Source organism: Psammomys obesus, unplaced genomic scaffold (genome assembly GCF_907164565.1).
Source record: "Psammomys obesus unplaced genomic scaffold, mPsaObe1.curated_primary_1811, whole genome shotgun sequence".
Classification (NCBI taxonomy): domain Eukaryota; kingdom Metazoa; phylum Chordata; class Mammalia; order Rodentia; family Muridae; genus Psammomys; species Psammomys obesus.
In genome coordinates this window covers 18,288,337-18,303,882 of record NW_026594428.1, presented here as the reverse complement: position 1 = coordinate 18,303,882, position 15,546 = coordinate 18,288,337, and the positions used below count along the sequence as shown (strand labels likewise).

General features: G+C 41.8%; 1 long non-coding RNA gene across 4 annotated transcripts in view; it reads left to right on the top strand.

Annotated features, from left to right (window-relative positions):
* Window positions 1-3,250: 3,250 nt before the first annotated feature.
* LOC129685448 (uncharacterized) overlaps window positions 3,251-15,546 on the top strand; it is a 142,590-nt gene continuing 130,294 nt past the window's right edge. For 3 of the 4 annotated variants that reach the window (XR_008721489.1, XR_008721491.1, XR_008721490.1), the window contains exons 1-2: window positions 3,251-3,409; window positions 13,724-13,813. This is a non-coding gene — a long non-coding RNA (uncharacterized LOC129685448). The remainder of the gene's footprint in view (window positions 3,410-13,723; window positions 13,814-15,546) is intronic. The other variant, XR_008721488.1, reaches the window with a different exon arrangement.

Here is a 15,546-nt window from a genome sequence, read left to right as displayed (position 1 = left end):
ACCCTGAGCTGTGCTTTTGACCTGTGACTACTCTTAGGCTAAATGGGAAATGACATGTGATAATATCAAGTAGACTTTGATAGGATAGTACAGATTTTAAGGCAAATCCACATGGATGTCCATTTTGACATCTAGAAACTCAGAATATGGTTGTTTGAATGAGGAGTTTGCTTTCCTACATTGAAATAAGATTTAAGTGTATTTGCCATGGAAAATCTACAGATACTGGCTACAACAGTTCCTCCAATTCATTAAAATACACCTTACCCTGGGCGCGACATAGAAGGTGGCAACTTTGTATTAACACATACTCCAAATAGTTGGGATACAGCCTGTTAGTTGGTGGGTAGTGTATTATCCAATGAAACCATTAACTTTGCTTATCCTAGGGACATTTCCATGTCTGAATCAGTTCTGGATTCTAGAACATAAATTCACCCTGGTGAATTTAGTGCGTGGTATAGGTAGCTTCCTGGTGTGCTATGGACAGCTTCCTGGTACTTACAGTGCCTTTTCACTCTGTCTCACATATTCTACATGATAGGAAACCTAAGACTTCCCCAACCTCTTTTGTAAAGGGACAGATCCACTTAATAAGAGTTTCTGATCATTTCTCATGGCTCCGCTTTCTGGGACTGTAATCTTAAGGGCCAGAGTTTCAGGATATGAATTATGGGGACACAATAATTTGGAGTGTAGCATTACATCTACTTAGCACAACTAGCAGGGGACACATTTTTAAACACTACACCGATTTTCTTTTCATTTTGATTTGTTTCTTTTTAATCTTACAAACTGATTTGACAGGGATTTTCCCCAACCCCACGGCCATCTCAGCAAAGAAAATAAATTTACAAGTGGAACAACTTAGACTACTGCTTATTGGAGGCAGGAATGGCCTGGGCAGGGGCAAAGGAAGAACTCAGAGATATGATGGGGAGGGGGACGCTCTACTGCAAAACTACCAGACATAGCTTCTGAAGTGCAGCTTGCCAGAACTTGCCTGCTGGGCAGGGGTGGATGATGTGCAGCTTTGGTCTGTGAACATGTCAGGTGCAATTGAAACTGCATTAAAATGCAGCATCAGCTGGGTTACAGGTGCTTTGTGTGGTATTTATTTAATTTTAGAGCTACTCTGAGCAGGGAGGTTTCTGGTCTGACCTTATAGACCTGACAGCTAGGATTCTTTTCACAGGAACTGTTGGAAATTCTAGGTGCTTGTGAGACATAAAATGAGTTTTCCAATCTATATTTGTCCATCTGCAAAGACATTGGATTTAAGAATAAAATCTACAGGAGAGAAAAGGAGAGTAGAAGCAGTTTGCTCTCAGGGAGTTCCAGCAGAGAGTCTGAGCACCAGGGACAGCTTTGTCTCTCTCACTTGAAAACTGAGAACAACCTAGTAGAATTTTGTTTGTGGTCTGTGTCTGTCATAAGAGGTCTGGGCAGCTGCTGTGATAAACATCTCCCAGAACTTAGATAGTGTTAAGTACTTAGATTTATTTACTCCTCACATGGTCATTGTGGGTTTGCAGGAAGGCTGCGTAACCTATTTAGGGGTTTTGCAATGCAATGTTGCTACTCTATAAATTTGTCCATTGCTGTGAGTAGGGGGGAAAAAGAGTTCTTGGGAACTGCCTTGAAATAGCAAACACATTCTTCTGTCTAGAGGTGACAGTGGCTATTTCTGTTTGGACATTGTCCCTACCTGTATTGACTAGTGAATCAGAAACAATGCATTATGGGCCAAGAGGCAATAAAGACAACTTATGACTATCACAGAGCCCCTGCCAATTCATTCTGATTTTCGAAAGCAGTACATTCAGACATTATTTATCTTGATTATTGAGCTTTATGGCATTCCAATAAATTTATCAGGCAAGGCTCATTTTTGGAACAAATAGAGGGGGAATAAAAAATATCAGGTTTTTGTGTTAGAGTCCTGGAGAAGAACAAACCATGCAAAGTCAAGGATGCAGCTGACATATGCATAAATATCCACAGAGAAAGAAGCCATGAGGAAGTCAGGAAAGAGCAGGGAAGATGCCAATTTGGGTTGAATGTTCCAGATTCCTTGGTGTCGAAGCTCTGGTTCTTTATTTTGTCAGTATATCCTACAGGAAATGTTGTGTGTGCAATTTCCTCAGTGACCTCCCAAGTACATTATAGAGACAATTAAAAGCGTATCCCAGAACCACAGATTTCCAGTGATGGGATGGAGGTTAATCAGTTTGAATTGAGTGGACAGCTCATTCAAGTGAAATCAATTGGAATCCTTATAAACAAAAGTAGAAATTTTTGCCGCTATGCTTTTCTTCTTTGGAATGGTGTTTGCAAGTGTGTCTGTGTGTGTGTTTGTGTATGTAAAGTTGTATCCATGGAAGCTTCTGTAAGGTGCCAAAGAAATTGATTTTGGTAAAGATCCAGGATAGTTTTCATTTATCGAACTGTAAACATACAGCAATTTAACTTACTCTGATAGATGATATGATTTTTTCTTTTAACCAGTATCTCCCAAATTTTGTACTTCTGTGAGTTTCATGTGGGTGTAAATCTAAAAAATTGACCCAGATTCTCTCTCAGCAGCAGGCTGATCTCTCTCTCTCTTTTCTTCCTTTTCCTTTTGGTCTACATGTCTTGTGAAATACCTGTGAGCTTGCCTGACAAAGTGGAAAAAACTTTGAAGACTGGGATTATTTGCCAGCTGTGTTTCTGCATAGGATACAAGTGAAATGTAACCCATGTGTGGTTCGAAACGAAGATTATCTTCTTGCCTGTGGCACTGGTTTACTGTTTGGCATAAGCTCCAACATCCACTTATCATCCCAACGATAGCTGTGTTTTCTATTTGAGTATCCATGGCAATTAGGAAAACTTGAGGTTTCTGAGAAACACTTTGTATAAAGCTCTTGACAAGATGAAATGTGTTATGCTGCGAAGAACACAGACTGCACCATGGCTGAGAGTCACGGTGCTAACATTACTCATTGTCATCTAGTGGGTTCACTTCCCGACCGCTTTCCAGGAGATAATTAGGATCTGGGAGTGATGTATTAATATCGGTTACCTAGGATTCGACCCACTAACGGGAACACAGCTGACACCAGGGAAAGACTCATTAAACAGATAATGGGAAGCTCTTCTCTCAGGCAGATGCTCAAGGTAAACAAAGAATGGGAAAGGACAGAGTTTACTTTTGGGTTAGCAGCAATCAAAGAACGTGTCACTAACACCTGGGCTGGGTTTGAAGCATAAGAAGGAGTCCATCTGGTTGATAAGGGGCAATGTGAGGAAGGAAAATGAAGGCAGGTGGACCTCAGGGAACATGGGGCATGAATGGAAGGCATGAGTGGATGTCCCAGCCCAGTACACTTGTCTAGCCTGTCGCCACCTCTCTCCCATCTCCCAGGTAAGGCTACCTGTGACTTTGGAGGATGCTCTCCTGGCACTGTATCCCCTCCCCAGGACCATAAACCAAAACGGCAGTGCCTGCATATATTTAACTATGTTTTTCTCTCTCTCAAGAGCAGCTGTTGTTTTACAAGGCAAGAGGTTCCTTTGCTCAGAGCTGAGCCTGATCTCACCTGGTATTATGCCCTTTGTTTTAGTCTGTTTTGCTTATTCCTTTAAAATCTCTAGGGGGTTCTTCCTGGTGGATCCCTTTGGGTCCTATCTCTGCTAGGGGTTGGGGAAGCCTTCCTGAGTGCTTATCAAAACAATGATGTTGGTAGAGTTGGGGGGAGCAGAACATTGAGAAACTGTAAACAAAGTGAAGTTACTTTGGGCACCAGACACAAAATGCTTTGTGTGTTATAAAATAATTCACTGTGTTAAACAGTTAGTTAGGTGTAAAGCAAGGAGAGAAAGATGGCAAAGGAAAGCCAAGGAGGGCAAAAGGGTAGGAAGATGTTAGAGTTATTGCTACAGCAAATCCTCGGGCTGAGAGTTAGTGCTGAAGCACTAAATGGCTCCCAGCCACCATAAAATCTACATTCATTGGGGGGATAGCACATTGTGTAGCAACAGCTATATAAAGAATATTTGTCCAAACTCCAGGCTTTCTTAATATTCAGACACAGCCAGGTAGTGATCACATCCATTTTGAGTATGCAGTTTTCACAACAGAGTCAAGAACACACCCTTCCTTTTGCTCAGTGCTTAGGGGTGTATTTCTTGATGTTTAAAGTTGACTTAAGTTCTTATGAATTTATCTGCACCACTAGAAACTCACTTTTAACTTACGTACCCACCCTGTGGGTGTGAATATGGACACAAAGTTCTCAGGTTTGTGGGACACATCTATCATTTTGGCTCTTTGGCTGAGAGCTTCAGCTGAACCCCTTGGAGTACCCCCAGAGCATCATGTATCAGTACTGAGTACTGCTGCAGGGCTACATGCAGAGTCCTTCATATCACCCCTTTCCTCAGCAGCTTCTCTTTGTGGTTGCCTCACCATTTGCCCAGAGCCTTCTGTGGGAAGGTAGCTCAGTCAACCAGAGATCCTCACTGTGGCATCTTCCAACAGGTCAGGGATGTTCTGGTACCCAAGGAATGTGCTTGAGAGAATTCTCAGGATAGCATCCACTGACAGCATGTTGTCTACTTTCATTGGACACCATCCCTTAACCCAGACTCCAAAGCCCATAGGAATAGGCCCTGTGATAATTTGATGGTCTTTGCTGCAGAGCTGCAAAACCCAGCACAGGTGATTCTTCTGTTATTTGGATAATTTGGAGGAATGGTTAGCAAAATCATTGATCCATTTTTGGTTAACCTGTGTAGAAACTCACTTTTAGTGAGATTAGTAAACTCCCCTGGCTTGTTATATTAACAATTATCATCAAGTTTCCCCATGAATCCTTTACCTTACTTCCATTCTTTCATTTTTTTTTCCCTTGTCCTCCACCTGGAACTTGACTATAGCATGGTATTTTATCTGAGGTTCAATTCAGAAGTAAACATAAATTCAGAAGTAAACATTAAAAAGCCGGTCCTTAGCCAAACCCTAAATACTCTTCTATAAAAGCCATTCTATGTCAAGTCTTGTCTAATGGACACAAGAGTACTAAGGGCTCTCAGTTCTGAAGAGAGCAAGTTCTACTTCCCAGTGGCCATTTGTGTTTCATTGTTGAGCAGGAAAAATGTCACGGGTCTATTTGCTTAGGTGCAAAGAACAAATGTCCACGCCTCTCATACCTGGAGGCAGAAAGGAGAATGGCAGTGAGAGGGCAGAGAACGCAGAACACAAGTAACGTAGTAAGAGTTCATGAAAGAGTTTCCCTGCCATTATTGTCAGGAAACCTTGGATAAACAGAGAGTTCAAGTCTGGGAAAAGGACAATTTGAATCTTTCAAATGGTCGATGCATCCAAAGAAGAGTAATTTTAAGAGTTTACAGTAGCTTAGTTTATTTATATTAGAAAATTTTGCCAGTTACATTTCATCAGTGTTTAATAAAAATGATAACAAGACAAAGAGATCTCAGTCTGTACATAGGTAATTTTAGTTACTAGAAAATAACCTCACCAGGATCCACATTTAATGATGATCCATTCTCATAGACTTTGGCCAGAGTTTGACCTGGAATCATAGCATGCACATAATGATTTTTGAATGTGTGTTGGGTTGTTTCTCATGCAGAGGAATTGTATACAGCAACAGAGTCCAATCTCTGAATCCTGAAACTTGACATCTAAAGTTGAGTAAGTGTCAGTGGGAAGGAAATGAGCTGTGCAAATAAAATCTCTATCTTGACAAATAAGTAGTATGACCTGGCAGGTGGCTGTTCATGGTTAGTGGGACCTACCTGAGGGACCAAGTGCCTTCTGTACATGGCAATGCAATGTATAGAGTCCATTTTGTCTTCTCAGTGTTTGAAAATTTTTTAAGTTAGCTTCTTACCATTGCTATAGAAAATTGCCACAACTGTTGCCTTAAAGTATCACAGATTTCTTTTACAGTTTCGGGGCCCAGAAGTCTGAAATGGTCTTCTTTGAGCTAAAATAAGAGCCATATTACTTATGGTGGTTACAGGGGAAAGATCCCTTTGGTGCCTTTTCAGCTTCTAGCGACCCCTTAAGTACCCTGGCTTATGCCCCCATCTTTCATCTTCAGGTATACTGTTCTAGTCTCTGCCCCATGATTATATCACCTTATCTGTCTGCTCTCCTTAATTAATACATCTGCAGTTACTGTGGCTACATGAGGTTATATGATTCAAAGATTAGCATGTAGGGTTGGAAAGATGGCAGACAGTTAAAAACACTTGCTGTTCTTGCAGAGAACCTGGGTTCAGCTTCCGCCACCTACTTGGTGTTTCACAACCATCTGTAATTCCATTTCTAGGAGATCCAATGCCCTCTTTTGGCTTCCATGGCCACCTGCATGTACATGGTACAAATACATACAGGCAAGACACTCATATAAATAAAATAAAAGTAATTATTAAACAACACCAAGTATTTAGATTATTTTTAAGGTTTAATTTTTTATTATAGTGTAATTTATTTTATATGTTTTTTTTCTTTCTTTGGCAATTTATGGCTTCAGAGGGAGGGAGAGTGAGGATGTAACCCCTGGTATGCTGCTCACATTCTGGTGGATGCCCGCACCCCTGCACAGATGCACTAATTAAACCTAGTTAGTGCAAAGGTTAGAAAACTGTGAAGGAGCCTGATGTGGTGGTTCACAAGGAGTTTCAGGGGAGGGAGGATTGAATATGATTAAAATCCATTGTATTCATATATGGAATTCTCAAAGAATAATAAATACATGCTAAAGAGACTTTATAAATTGGAGAAGGCAAAGGCACCCCAAAGACTCATTTATATGGATTGGCAGATATTAAACATAAGTTGTTTTGTAAACAAAGTAAGTTCATATTCAATGGTATTATATTCAACTTCTGATTTCTCTGACTGTAGAAATTTTTGTCAAGTTAAGATGAGCTTTAAAAAAATTACTGATTAATATTTTGTCTGAGACAACTGTAAAATCCAGGTAGATAGAAATATAGATAGAAACCTGAGAAAAACATAGAGCTCAAATAAATGTTTAAGATCTAAAAATAAAAAAAAAAACTGAAAACAACAAAAAAACCCAAATCTACATAAATTTACCCATTAGCCATTATTGTATGAGAGTTCTGGTTGCCACAGGTTCTTGTCAACACATGATATTGTCAGATTTTTTTCACTTTAGGAAAGTTCCACCTTCAGCACCCAATCCCCTACCAAAGCCCATACCTCCCAATTCTATCATATTCTATCAAATTCTCTTTAGCCATTTTGAAGAACACACATCTCATCCTACCCGTAGTTTACATCTCTCTGCTTTTACTGATGAGCTTTCATAATTCTGTATGTCCATTGGATGTTTGCTTTTCCTCTTAATTAATGAGCTGCCAACTTAGGCATTTTTTTTTCTTGTTCCTTTGGCTTGTTTAGATTACTGATTTGAAGACATTTTTCAAGAATTCTGGATACAGCTCCTTTATCAGAATGCAAGTGAACATACAGTTTTCAAATTCACATTGTGAAATCCCAGTCCCTCGTGTAAGAGCATTTGGAGGTGGGGTGCTTTGGGAAGGGATTGGGTGCTGAAGGTGGAACCTTCCTAAAGGTGAGTTGTAGCAGTACAGACACCCAGAGAGCTCTGTGGGATTTCTGCCACAGAGAATGGAATAAACAAAAGGCTGTCCTCATGAGGCAGCGTCTTCAGGCATCTTGGACTTCTCAACCTTCAGAACTTTGAGGAGTGAATGTCTACTGGTTATAAACCACTTAGTCTATGTAATTATGCTATAACATTCCAAACTGACTTATATGCCCCAACTCTCTCTCTCTCTCTCTCTCTCTCTCTCAATGTCTCCACAGTTAAAACTACTGGGTGCTCTTCCAGAGGTCCTCAGTTCAATTCCCAACAACCACATGCTGGCTCATGACCATCTAGAAAGGGATCTGATGCCCTCTTCCAGCATATAGGTATACATGCACACAAAGTGTCCCTATATTTGAAAAAATACATAAATATATAAATTTAAACTAATGTTGGGAATCATCAAATCCAGGTCCTCAAACTAGGCAACCTCTACCATTAACTTCTTTACTCTTGCCCCAATAGTTTTCCTTTAATGAAAATATTTTGAAAATTTTTTTGTTTCCTTCAGAAGATGAGGGACTTTAGTTCATCCTAATTATATCCTATTTTGTTTCCAGGTTTCAAAAAGAAAACAAATCCAGCAATGTCTTTGGGGTGCATGCCCTCTGATAGCTTCTGTTGGAGGGAAATGAGAAGTAGGCCTGGGATAGTCCCAGCTTTCCACTGACTGTCTACTGTCTCAAATTCACTTTTCTTCTTGGAGGACTCAGTGTGATTCAACACACTAGGATTAACATACTCTCAATACTTCTCCAAAGCCCTGCCCCCATACAATATGAAAGCATGAGGAAGACTGGCAAAAGTCAGAACAGGAAGAATACTGGTGATGGGGGAGAGGGAAGGGAGAAAGTGAAGGGCATAAGGGCAAGACTGTGAACAAAGCACAGGATACACTTGAAATTGTCTTATGAAATCCAGCACTATCTACAGTGTATACACGTCCGTGAAAAGAAATAAAACTCATATTGTGTTTAAAACAAAGTGAAGTAAAACCTATCAGTTCATTTTCTCCTTGTCTCTTTCTGGTGCCCCTGGAATGGCCTCTCCCTTGCTTTTGTACTGCCTAAAGTTCATCTTGTCTGGCATCTTCTAGAAAGCCTCTCTCAAGCATGTTGACCCCGTGGCTCTTTTTCTGCCCTGAATCCTACAGCTATCATTATTTCTGAATTGCTTGTTCTGGCCTTTGCATCATTATTAAATATTTCATGGGTGCTTATCTATCTTGTCTCTCAAGCTGGAGACCCAGCTGTGTAGGAGTCAAAGTCCCCCTCTTACTGAAAGCAGTTGCTCAATAAATATTTCATCAGGGAAGGAAGAAAGAGTGGGCAGGGCAACCGAGTGTTATGCCTGGGATGCTGAGAAAGAAGCATGGAGAAGCGCCGAGGACACCTGAAGCCACTGGGGAACTCAGAGCCACCCAGTCCTCCCTCTTCACGTGCAGTTGCTGGATTCTTCACACTTCTGAGACCCAGAATACTAGTGTCACTTTATTGAGAAATGCCCTGGACACTCACTTAACGTTCCCGAGTGTCTGAACCAGGAAGGGACCTTTTACAGGGCACAGTGAAGAAGGATGTGATGAGAATAACACTCTGGTTTTAGTAGTGTTTGTAGCCCTTGGTGGCCTTCACCTTCCTAAATTAAGCTGAGGATGCCCCTGAAAAGTCTAATTGTATAGCCTCTATCATCTCAGCATCAGGGTTATAGGCATATGTCGCCATGTTCAATTTATGTGATGTTAGGCCCAGGACTCCTTGTATGCTAGGCAAGCATTCTATTGAGCTACTTCCCAGGTCCTCTTTCTCCCCCCTCCCCCCCAAAAGCTGAGAACCGAACCCAGGGCCTTGCACTTGCTAGGCTAGCACTCTACCATCAAACTAAATTCCCAACACCTCCTCTATGTTTTTTTAATGAAGATGGGAGCAACACCTGACATTCTTCCTCCAGCTGGAGCAAGCCTGTTACTAGGGAAGCTGTGGGAGCTAGGACAGGCTCAGACTCCACTTCCTTAGTGGAGTCTGCTCATAGACTCAACATCTACATAGATAAATCAGTGCCTGTAAGATGGGGCAGCCTTTAAAAAGCTGCTGAACAAGATTGGTTTGATAAGTCATGCAGTGTCATGATGAACTCTGCATGCATGCTGGATGGCTGATCTAGGAGAAGCTGCAGAACAGCAGCTAAAGTGAGACAAATATAGAAAGACACTCCAGTTGCTTGGGGCTTTCTGTCACTCGGTCCAGACAGATGACTTTGGGTTCTTGTTCCTGGGACTTGACAGGATTTCTCCACTTAATATCCCCAAGGGCTCCAGGAGAAGGGAAGGGGTGACCTGTAGTATTTTCTTCTAAACTATTTTCCAAAATGTAAAAAAGTTGGTAAAATGAATATTGCGAACTCAGCCGTTTTGGCAGTTTCTAAGATATGCATTGCAAGCGTAAAACCATGAACTAGTTTGGGGAATGACAAATCATTCACAGTCACCCATCTGCTAACCATGGCTTTACTGTTTGTCACAGGAAGATTCTAAGACCTCATTAATTATTCTCTGTTGCATAATCCTGAAGTCCTGAATGGAGATAAAGTTATGTGTGCTCTAAATATTTCTGATAATCAAAAATCAAGGCTCAAGATCCAACATCTAGTCCACAGACTCTCCCAGAGTCCACTGAGCCTGGGGATGTTTTATTCTGCTTTGTCCTTTGAGGCAGAGGACTCATCCCATTGGGGATAGCTGAGGGCAGGCCTGCTGAGAGGAGAAGTGAGAGTATAAATGGAAGGGAAAGCCCTGAAAGGCCACTCCTGCTCATTAAAGCAGAACAACAGGAGGAATTGTGTCTTGGGTTTAAAAACACCTGACCTTCTTTCTGCCCCCAGATCCTGGCTCTTTATGTAGTTCCAGTCTATGTTGCCTTCCTTTGTCCTGACTCAGAGTCCAATCTGCTTGGTGGAATAGATGCCATATGCTTTTTCCCCCCTGTTCCCCACTTCTTAAATGGTGCCAAACAGGGACCCCCGTAATATACTATGGGTTGTCAATCCCTTATCTAAAGTTCTTAAGACCAGAAGTTGCATTTTTGGAGACTTTAAAATTTGGAGTATTTGAACACTTGTAATCTAAAATTGTTAAGTCCAAAATCACCACACATATGCAGTTTTATTTCTTGAAAGCAAAAATCCTGCATGTAGGGATCAGCCACTTTATAAAATGGCGACCACCAGAGGAGCCTGCAGGCCCTTTGTAAAGCCAACTAGGGGACTTCCAGTCTCAGTTAGGCAATCCTTACCAGGACTGGATGGGTTCAGGGTAAGGGATACTTGTATGTTCCTGATCCGTTCCGACCTTAGGGATGGAACAGTCATCTCATATAGCCCCAGGCCAGATGTCGAGAAAGTTGCTGACTGGCAGCCCATCTCCTGTGTGTGTGTGTTTTCAGGAACTTGTCAAGCAAGAAAGGGGGAAGGGTGGCAAGAATTTTTGCCCAGCTTTGGTCCCAGTCTTGAAATGGACTTAGTCAGGGTCTCTTAAAATCTTGGAGAAAGAAACCAAGTGTAAACATGAAATTCAGTTAAATTCAACACCTCCCATAAATAGCCTGGATGTGACATTAGAAATGTTTAGTACCTATGTTTTGACTACAACATATCACATGAGGTCAGGTGTGACGTGTTGACTTATAATGCCATGCTGGTGCTCAAAATTTAGGCTTTGATACATGTATAACGTCAGCTTTTCAGGTTGGAGATGTGTACATCTGGGGATCAGTGATGTCCATTGTGAGCAAGACCTGGTTGGTTATGATCTTTAGTTATAAGCTGAGCACCCACATGTCTGAGTGCTTTCTCACTGACTTCCACTGACAACAGTCCAGAGAGGTCCAAGATACTCACAAAACAGCCATTCCTACATTGCACCATGGAGAATAACAGTATTTTAAAGAACCACCAGATGAACTTGGGTGTCAAGTTGAACCCTAGTGACTATGTGAAGCCTTGCGCAGTAGCAACTCCATAACACCGACGACAGTTTTAGAATTGCTTCAAAGGCTGGTTGAGTGTCAGAGAAGGGAGGAGCTAATTATTCATGAAGTTTTTAGGGTACATTATGGTAGTTTCTCTTCATGCATGGAAAGGAGATGCTAATTGGAGTTGAGAGAAATGTGATTGTGTGATTCAGCTATGGTACATATAACAAGGCCAGCTTTGAAGTAGACTGAGGAGTAAGCAGCTTTTTGGAGAACTAAGACATGAAATCCTACCCTGATAGTTTCTTTGAGTCAGCTATTATCTGGATAAACAGATTTTTTTTTTTGAGGCTCCTGAAACATAGACCATAATACCTTATTCTGGGCAAGAATTTCTTCAAAAAGTAAAGACATGTCAATGTGGGACACTGAGGAATAAAACCATGTCAGCATACACAGGAAGCCACAGGATAAGCCTGATTTCAGCTCCTCAGTTAAGGCAAGGTGAAGAATGGGAATATTTATTTGGTTTTCAGATGCCTTAGAAAAGTGAGAAGATGTTTTTCAAATGGAAAAGCCAGTGGTGAGAATGCACTGGAGTCTAATGGTGTAAACATTAAATCCAGTGGCTAGATATCACCCATTCAGTTGGTGTTCAGTTGCATGGTGCCATAATGTGAGAGTGGGCTTTGTCATTTGAAGCCCTCACAGCCTGACTAACCTTAGCGCCTTTAGATTTTCAGCAGACATTCCTCACTCATCTCTGGTATCACCAGCATCCAGAGGTACCCATTGCAACCTGGCTTCACTCCCTTGGCTCCAGGCATGGTCCCCCACGAGACTCCATGCAGGGATCTGACTCTTGCACGTTGCCTCCCTTATTCAGCTTTTCTCAGAGGCCTATAACCTTGTAACTTGTGCATTTTCCTTACCACGTAGATGGTGCCAATTGCTGCTTCTGGCTCAGGCAACAGATGAATTTCCCTTTGAGCACTGCAATTGCCTCTAGCTCGCCATATGATGAACCTGGGAAACCCTTTTGTTGCCCATTTTGAACAGGACAACTTAGAGGATCTTTTTTTAAAGGACAGTTTTTTTTTTTTTTTAAAGGGAGTTTGCAGTCTTACACAGTAGAACTTGAAATGAGTGGAGCCTTGGAGCCTTGCCACATCCTGAACCACTCTCAAGGCATCTTTCCTATTGTCCTGGTGCAAATTTGTCTTTAAATGCTCCTGAGTGAGTTACTTTTCTAGTGATAGAAGCAACCGAAGGAAGGGAGAAATTTAGAATACAGTCCATCACAGTGAGGAGGGATGGTGACTACAATGGATCAGTCCACAGTGGCAGGAGTCTGTGGTGTCATTTGTGGGTCAGAGCTCAGACCAGATAAAGTCAGACTATGACCCTCACCCCAGCCCTTGTGACCCACCACCAGGCCATGTCTTTCATTTTAAAGTCCTACAACCTCCCCAGACAGTTTCATAAGCTAAGCCTAAAGTGTTAGAACCCACCATGGAGGACATTTGATACTTAAACTATGCAAGATTTTAATTTTTCATCCCTTTAGTCCCTTATGTTCTTCTTGCCTGCACTCCCCGTCTTCCCTGCTAGAAAGCACAGCATTCTGCTTTCTTTTTACTTTCAATTCTCAGTGTAAACCTGTCTACAAGCTGCAAGCAATATCCACACCACAGCTTCAGTGCTATGGTGCTTTGACATTCTCTCCACTAAATTGATTAGTTCATTGTTTTTTAAATTCAGCCTCATTCAAAATTTCAGGACATGGGCACTGCCTTTGATTGAATGTAGGTAGACTTTGTGCAGGAACGAGACATGAATGACCTCTTCAAACCCTTGCCAGCATTGCCCTTAAGCTTTACTTACAGAATTGTAGGGCTTCTGCAGCCTGGATCTATCTACACAGTCTTCCAAACGCCTCCCACACACAGTTCCAAAGGTCAGGACCCACAGGTGGGGGTTCATCACAGCAACAAACACACTTCTTTGGAATTGTTTTTCTGCATTATTTACTTTTGTGTACGGCAACCAAAACACTTTGTGAGGACAACTTAGTAGAGGAAGATTTATTTTGTCTCACAGTTTCACACATCAGGGAAGGCATGGCGGAGCAGCTGAAACCTTCTCACATCATAGCAGAAAGCCGAGAGAGTGGTAGGAACTAGAGACCAGGTAAGTGTTCAAAGCCCCTTCTCTGATGACCTGCTTCTGTCTAGTCCCCACTTCCAAAAATAAAGCCACCAGCTGGAAAAGGAGCATCTAAAACATAAGCCTGTTGGGGATCATTTCAGATTCAAGCCATACCAGTTCAGAGGATGAGACCTGAAAACAAATGTCTTAGGACTGTTGATTGAGAATAAAATCAGCCTAGTGGAGAGTGAAGAAAATGGCATTTGCTTGGGGCTAATTAGGAATGTAATCTTGGAAAAAAACAGATTCAAGCAATTGTGAAAATGCTGTGAGGTTTTACAAAGTTTTGGTGGTATTTATAGCTATAAACCAGAAAGAAGGGTTGGAAATTATATCATTTGTTAGTATGAAATTCTGATTGGTGCCTGCCAAAGTTAAAGTGCCTTAAAAAACAGGCATGATGCTGTTTCAGTCTTTGAGGGGTTTGGAGAAATAAATTAATTGTGTGGAAAGTCAAGCAGAAGTTAATGAAAAATATTTCAGGAAAAAGCCCAAAGGTTGGATTGCTTAGGATTTGAGTGTCTGCAGCCCAGTTCAAAGATGCAGCTTAGACAAGGTTTAGTGGTGCTTTTAAAACCACTGCATTGAACTTTGTTTAATTCTGCAATAGATTTGCATTATTTTAAAAAATATATGATGACTTAAAAGGAAAAAAAAAAAGGTTATTTTGGTTCATGGTTTAAACCCTTATTTCCTGATGCTCTTACTTTGAGCCTGTGTCAGCACAGTATATTGTGTTGGGTACATAGTAGAGGAAATGTTAATGTTAATGTAAATGTTAAGACTACCTACCACAATGTAAAGCCAAATTTGAAGCAATTTTAATTAAATACTGGCCAAGTTGGTGGGTTCTGGCCAGGTCCATTCCAGGGTTCCCAAGAAATGGACACGAATCATTTTGAGGCTTAAAAAGGCAAAACGACTGAGGGGTCCCATATGTAGGAGCCTAACCAACTCCACGACAGGCTTTGGTTTCTTGCTAGGTGGAGCAGGCCTAAATCTGCACCTCTCAGAAATGAGATACCAGTTACAGGAAAGAGAATGGGCAACCAATCACGAACGACCAGGACATCTGGCCTGGGGAAGATAAGGTTGCTCAAGGCTGCTCAACTTCCAGCCTGTACTGGTATGAGCTGGTTCCAAAGCCCCTAACTCCTGGCTAAAGCCCTGGCCAGTTCCCAGTGCACCCCTCTGTACCCTTGCTTCTAACCTGCGCCAATCAGAATAAAGATGGTCTAACTGTCTCTGGAATTCCCCTGACTGGCTTTAAATTGAGCCTGCACTCATCAGTGGTGATCCCTGCACGCTGGACTGCTGCAGAAATAAACGATCTTTGCTGTTCGCATGCCGTTTGAGTCTGGGGTCTTTCCTTCAAAGAATTCTGGACCTGAACACCATGAGGCCTCCCTGTTTCCCATCACATCCAATCAGGGGCAAGCACGTATACTGTATACTGATGTACTTCCTGCCTATGTACCGCCTGCCTACATCCAATCAGGGGCAACTGTACATCCTGATGTATCTCCTGCTCATGGACCTCCTACCCACCTATGTGTGATCAAGCACATCCCATGTAGGTGGTTTAGACAGACTTGTTTAGGGAAGTGAAAGCCTGTGGCTTGCTATTGCCCATAAACAATAGCCTCCAGTATTTCAGGAAATATCTGACCTAGGGCAAGCTTACAGCTTACAGGCATTTTGATTCATGTATCTCT